Below are 6,325 nucleotides of genomic sequence, written 5' to 3'. Positions count from 1 at the left end.
TATCAACCTCAAGAACTCCCTTCTTCATAGGCGTCCCATTACTCACAGGATTCCTTTCAGAAGTGTACATGAACTGGTTATTAGCAACCATGTCAATGAGTTCTTGAGCTTCTGCAGGCGTTTTCTTTAGGTGAATGGATCCACCTGCAGAAGTATCCAATGACATCTTAGATAACTCAGACAGACCATCATAGAATATATCCAGGATGGTCCATTCTGAAAGCATGTCAGAAGGACACTTTTTGGTCAACTGTTTGTATCTTTCCCAAGCTTCATAGAGGGATTCACCTTCTTTCTGCCTGAAGGTTTGAACATCAGCTCTAAGCTTGCTCAGCTTTTGAGGAGGAAAGTACTTGGCTAAGAAAGCCGTGACCAGCTTATCCCAAGAGTTCAGGCTGTCTTTAGGTTGAGTATCCAACCATAATCTAGCTCTGTCTCTTACAGCAAAAGGGAAAAGCATGAGCCTGTAGACTTCAGGATCTACTCCATTAGTCTTAACAGTATCACATATCTGCAAGAATTCAGTTAAGAACTGAAAGGGATCTTCAGATGGAAGTCCATGAAACTTGCAGTTCTGCTGCATCAGAGAAACTAATTGAGGTTTCAGCTCAAAGTTGTTTGCTCCAATGGCAGGAATGGAGATGCTTCTTCCATGTAAATTGGAATTAGGTGCAGTGAAGTCACCAAGCATCCTCCTTGCATTATTATTATTTTCGGCTGCCATCTCCTCTGCCTGTTCGAAAATTTCTGAAAGGTTATCTCTGGATTGTTGTATTTTAGCTTCTCTTAATTTTCTCTTCAGAGTCCTTTCAGGTTCTGGATCTGCTTCCACAAGAATGTTCTTATCCTTGCTCCTGCTCATATGACAAGGAAGAAGGCACAGAAAAATAATAATAATAATAGAGATCCTTTATACCACAGTATAGGGATCCCTTTGTGGGTGGAAGAAAAGAGGGGGAGACAAAGAATGTGATGTAAAGGAAGAGATGCAACTGTACGGATGGAAGAGATGTGAGATGAGATGTTAGGATATGAATGAATAAATAGAATAGGATGGGGGAGGGATAATTTTCGAAATTTATTTTGAAAAAGAGTTAGTGATTTTTGAAAAATGGTTTTTGAAAAATGTTTAGAAATTTTCGAAAAATTTTTAAAATTTAAAAATAAAAATAATTAATTAATAAAAAAGAAATTTTTGAAAAAGGGGGAGATATTAACGAAAATTAGAGAGAGAGAGTTAGTTAGGTAGTTTTGAAAAAGTTAAGAAACAAACAAAAAGTTAGTTAGTTAGTTGAAACAAATTTTGAAAACCAATTTTGAAAAGATAAGTAGTTAGGAGGTTAGGAAAGATATTTTGAAAAGATATTTTTTTTTTTGAAAAAGATAAGATAAGAAGATATTTTTGAAAAGATATGATTGAAATTAGTTTTGAAAAAGATTTGATTTTTAAAATCTCAATTAATGACTTGATTCATAAGAAATCACAAGATATGATTCTAGAACTTAAAGTTTGAATCTTTCTTAACAAGCAAGTAACAAACTTCAAATTTTTGAACCAAAACATTAATTGACTATGTTATTTTCGAAAATTTGATGGAAAAATAAGAAAAAGATTTTTGAAAAATATTTTTGGAATTTTCGAAAATAACTAAGAATTTTGAAAAAGATTTGATTTTTGAAAAAGATTTTGAAAAAGATAAGATTTTCAAATTGAAAATTTGATTTGACTCATTGGCAACAACTTGATTTTTAAAAATTTTTGAAAAAGTCAACTCAAATTTTCGAATTTGATGAGAGAAAAATGGAAAGATATTTTTTTTTATTTTTGAATTTTTATGATGAGAGAGAAAAACACAAAAAAGATGCAATGCATGAAATTTTTAGATCAAAACAATGAATGCATGCATGAATGATATGAGTGTCAAGATGAACACCAAGAACACTATGAATGTCAAGATGAACATCATAGACATAATTTTTGAAAAAAATTTTTTATGCAAAGAAAACATGCAAGACACCAAACTTAGAATTCTTTGATGCTTAGACACTAAGAATTCAAGAATGCATATGATAAACATGAAAAGACACAAAACAAAAAATCATCAAGATCAAACAAGAAGACTTACCAAGAACAACTTGAAGATCATGAAGAACACTATGAATGCATGAAATTTTCGAAAAATGCAAGATGCATATGCAAGTGACACCAAACTTATGATATGACTCAAGACTCAAACAAGAAACAAAAATATTTTTGATTTTTATGATTTTCTAATTTTTTTGGATTTTTATTTTATATTTTTCGAAAATAGTCTTGAAAAAGAAAAATAAGGATTCCAAAATTTTTAATATGAATTCCAGGAATCTTGCCATGTTAGTCTAAAGCTTCAGTCCAGGAATTAGACATGGCTCACTAGCCAGCCAAGCTTTCAAAGAAAGCTCCGGTCCAAAACACTAGACATGGCCAATGGCCAGCCAAGCTTCAGCAGGTATGGATACTTTTCATGTATAGAGCAACTCAGTGTGTGAGAATCTCTTCATTTGTGATGACAAGTTGAAACCCCAGTCCAAAAAGTTTAGACATGGCTTACAGCCAGCCAGGCTTCAACATGCTTCATGAAACACTAGAATTCATTCTTAAAAATTTTGAATAAATTTTTGAAAATATTTTTATTTTTTTTTTCGAAAACAGATGAGAAAATTTTGAAAATATTTTTGAAAAATTTTTGAAAAGAAAACGAAAAGAAAATTACCTAATCTGAGCAACAAGATGAGCCGTCAGTTGTCCAAACTCAAACAATCCCCGGCAACGGCGCCAAAAACTTGGTGCACGAAATTGTGATGTCCAGGCTCGAACAATCCCTGGTAATGGCTCCAAAGCTTGGTGCTTTGATCTTAATTCATAATTGTCACAACTTCGATACAACTAACCAGCAAGTGCACTGGGTCGTCCAAGTAATACCTTACGTGAGTAAGGGTCGAATCCCACGGAGATTGTTGGTATGAAGCAAGCTATGGTCACCTTGTAAATCTCAGTCAGGCAGATATAAAGTGATAATGGTGTTTTCGAATATTAAATAATAGAATAGGGATAGAGATACTTATGTAAATTATAGGTAGGAATTTCAGATAAGCGAATGGAGATGCTTTTCGTCCCTCTGAACCTCTGCTTTCCTGCTATCTTCATCCAATCGGTCTTACTCCTTTCCATGGCTGGCTTTATGCAAGGGCATCACCGTTGTCAGTGGCTACATCCCCTCCTCTCAGTGAAAGATATGCTCACATGCTCTGTCACAGCACGGCCAATCATCTGTCGGTTCTCGATCATGCTGGAATAGGATTCACCCTCCTTTTGCGTCTGTCACTAACGCCCAACAATCGCGAGTTTGAAGCTCGTCACAGTCATTCGATCATTGAATCCTACTCGGAATACCACAGACAAGGTTTAGACTTTCTGGATTCTCTTGAATGCCGCCATCATTCTAGCTTACGCCACGAAGATTCCGGTTAAGAGATCTAAGAGATACTCATTCAATTCTAATGTAGAACGGAAGTGGTTGTCAGGCACGCATTCATAGGAAATGATGATGATTGTCACGTTCATCACATTCAGGTTGAAGTGCGAATGAATATCTTAGAAGCGAAATAAGATGAATTGAATAGAAAACAGTAGTACTTTGCATTAATCTTTGAGGAACAGCAGAGCTCCACACCTTAATCTATGGAGTGTAGAAACTCTACCGTATGAGAATACATAAGTGAAGGTCCAGGCATGGCCGAGATGGCCAGCCCCCAAAACGTGATCAAAGGATCATAAGGTAATCCAAAGATGCCTAATACAATAGTAAAAGGTCCTATTTATAATAAACTAGTCACTAGGGTTTACATGAGTAAGTAATTGATGCATAAATCTACTTCCGGGGCCCACTTGGTGTGTGTTTGGGCTGAGCTTAAGTGTAGCACGTGCAGAGGCCATTTGTGGAGTTGAACGTCAGTTTCTGTGCCAGTTTGGGCGTTCAACTCTGGTTTTGGATCCTTTTCTGGCGCTGGACGCCAGATTTGGGCAGAAGGCTGGCGTTGAACGCCAGTTTACGTCGTCTATTCTTGGCCAAAGTATGGACTATTATATATTTCTGGAAAGCCCTGAATGTCTACTTTCCAACGCAATTGGAAGCGCGCCATTTCGAGTTCTGTAGCTCCAGAAAATCCACTTTGAGTGCAGGGAGGTCAGAATCCAACAGCATCAGCAGTCCTTTTTCAACCTCTGAATCTGATTTCTGCTCAAGTCCCTCAATTTCAGCCAGAAAATACCTGAAATCACAGAAAAACACACAAACTCATAGTAAAGTCCAGAAATGTGAATTTAACATAAAAACTAATGAAAACATCCCTAAAAGTAACTAGATCCTACTAAAAACATACTAAAAACAATGTCAAAAAGCGTATAAATTATCCGCTCATCAGCCAACAATTGGGCGTTAAACGCCAGAATGGATACCATTCTGGGTGTTTAACGCCAGAAAGGCAGGGGAAGGAGATTTTGTTTTCCACTTCAAATTTTTTCAAACTTTCATGTTTTGATCCATAATTTTCTGCATAAACATGTTACAAATTTTCATCATTCACCTTTAAATTTCAAAAATTCAACAATTTTCTAAATTACTTTCCAAATCTCTTTCAAATCCTTTCCAAATATTCTTCAAAAACTCAAGTATCTTCCCAAATTCTTTCCATATCTTCTCAAATCTCTTTCAAAATTTTCGAAATCCCTCCCCTCCCCTTATAAATACACATTCGGCCATCCCCCTCTCTCCACCATTCGAATTTGCCTCTCCTCCTCTCTCTCCCCTTTCCTTTCTTTTGCTTGAGGGCAAGCAAACCTCTAAGTTTGGTGTGTTTTTCCGTGATCACTAAGCTAAGACTCATCAAGATCATGGCTCCTAAGGGAAAACAAACCAATTCAAGAGGCAAGAAAGAGAATACTCCAAAGAGTTTTTAGAATCAAGAGAGATTCTTAACCAAAGAACATGCAGACCATTACCACAAAATAATGGGTCTAAGGTCAGTGATCCCGGAAGTTAAATTCGATATGAAAGAAGACGAATATCCGGAGATCCAAGAGCAAATTCGAAACAGAGGATGGGAAATTCTAGCCAATCCTGAGACAAAGGTTGGAAGAAACATGGTTCAGGAATTCTACTCAAATCTGTGGCTGACAGATAAGCAGAGAATGACTGGAATTGCCTTTCATACCTACAGAACCATGGTCAGAGGGAGAATTATTTACTTCCATCTGGAAAAATAAGAGAGGTCTTCAAACTACCTAAACTACAAGATGATCCTGAATCCTTTAATAGGAGAATGGTGAGAGTAGACAAGGGGTTGGATCAAGTTCCAGAGGACATATGCCTCCCTGGAACTAAGTGAATAACCAATTCAAAAGGTGTCCCAAACCAACTCAAGAGGGGAGATCTCAAACCAGTTGCAAGAGGCTGGTTGGATTTTATTGGGCGTTCTATATTGCCCACTAGCAACCGTTCTGAAGTCATTGTCAAAAGAGCAGTGATGATTCATTGTATTATGCTGGAAAAAGAAGTGGAGATTCATCATCTGATTTCTTGTGAGATTTACACAATTGCAAACAAGAACTCCACTGAAGCCAAAATGGCTTACCCAAGCTTAATCTCTTTGCTATGTAAAGATACTGGGGTGAGGATAGGAGTAGATGAATTCATCCCAATTGAACATCCAATCACCAAGAAGTCAATGGAAGGACAAATGCAAGATAACTCTATCAAAAGGAGGGCACAGGAGTTCCTCCCCGAACTTCCTGAAATTGACTACTGGACCCGCCTAGAAGCATCTGTTGCCAAGCTGCAAGAAGCTATGGAACAACTTAAGGAAGAACAGCAGAATCAAAACTGCATGCTCTGCAAACTGCTGAAGGAACAGGAGAAGCAGGGGCGTGAGCTACAGGAGCTGAAGCGTCAGAAGCTCTCCCTTGAAGGATCAAACACCCTACAGATTGAGGGAGCATCCACTTCTCAAAATCAAGGTTATTGAGTCCTAACTCTGTGATAACCTTTATTATTAGGAATCTATTTTAGAGTCATTTAAATTTCTATTTTTAATTTTCTGTCTTCTATTATTATTGGTCTACTCTTATATTTATTTTTGAGTCTTGTTCCATGATTAATAAAATTTAAAGTTTATGTCTTAAATCTATGAATGTCCTATGAATCCATCACCTCTCTTAAATGAAAAATGTTTTAATCACAAAAGAACAAGAAGTACAGGATTTCGAATTCATCTTTGAAACTAGTTG

General features: G+C 36.7%; 1 non-coding gene across 1 annotated transcript; it reads left to right on the top strand.

Annotated features, from left to right (window-relative positions):
• The first annotated feature begins 220 nt into the window (after positions 1-220).
• LOC148569195 (small nucleolar RNA R71) lies at positions 221-328 on the top strand. The gene has a single exon (XR_015882313.1). It is a non-coding gene; the product is annotated as a small nucleolar RNA R71 (small nucleolar RNA).
• The last annotated feature ends 5,997 nt before the right edge of the window (positions 329-6,325 follow it).

The sequence above is a fragment of the Arachis ipaensis genome, chromosome B4 (genome assembly GCF_059453495.1).
Source record: "Arachis ipaensis isolate K30076 ecotype BB chromosome B4, ASM5945349v1, whole genome shotgun sequence".
NCBI lineage: Eukaryota > Viridiplantae > Streptophyta > Magnoliopsida > Fabales > Fabaceae > Arachis > Arachis ipaensis.
Note: the sequence above shows the minus strand (reverse complement) of the source record. Positions and strands in the feature narration are given on the sequence as shown.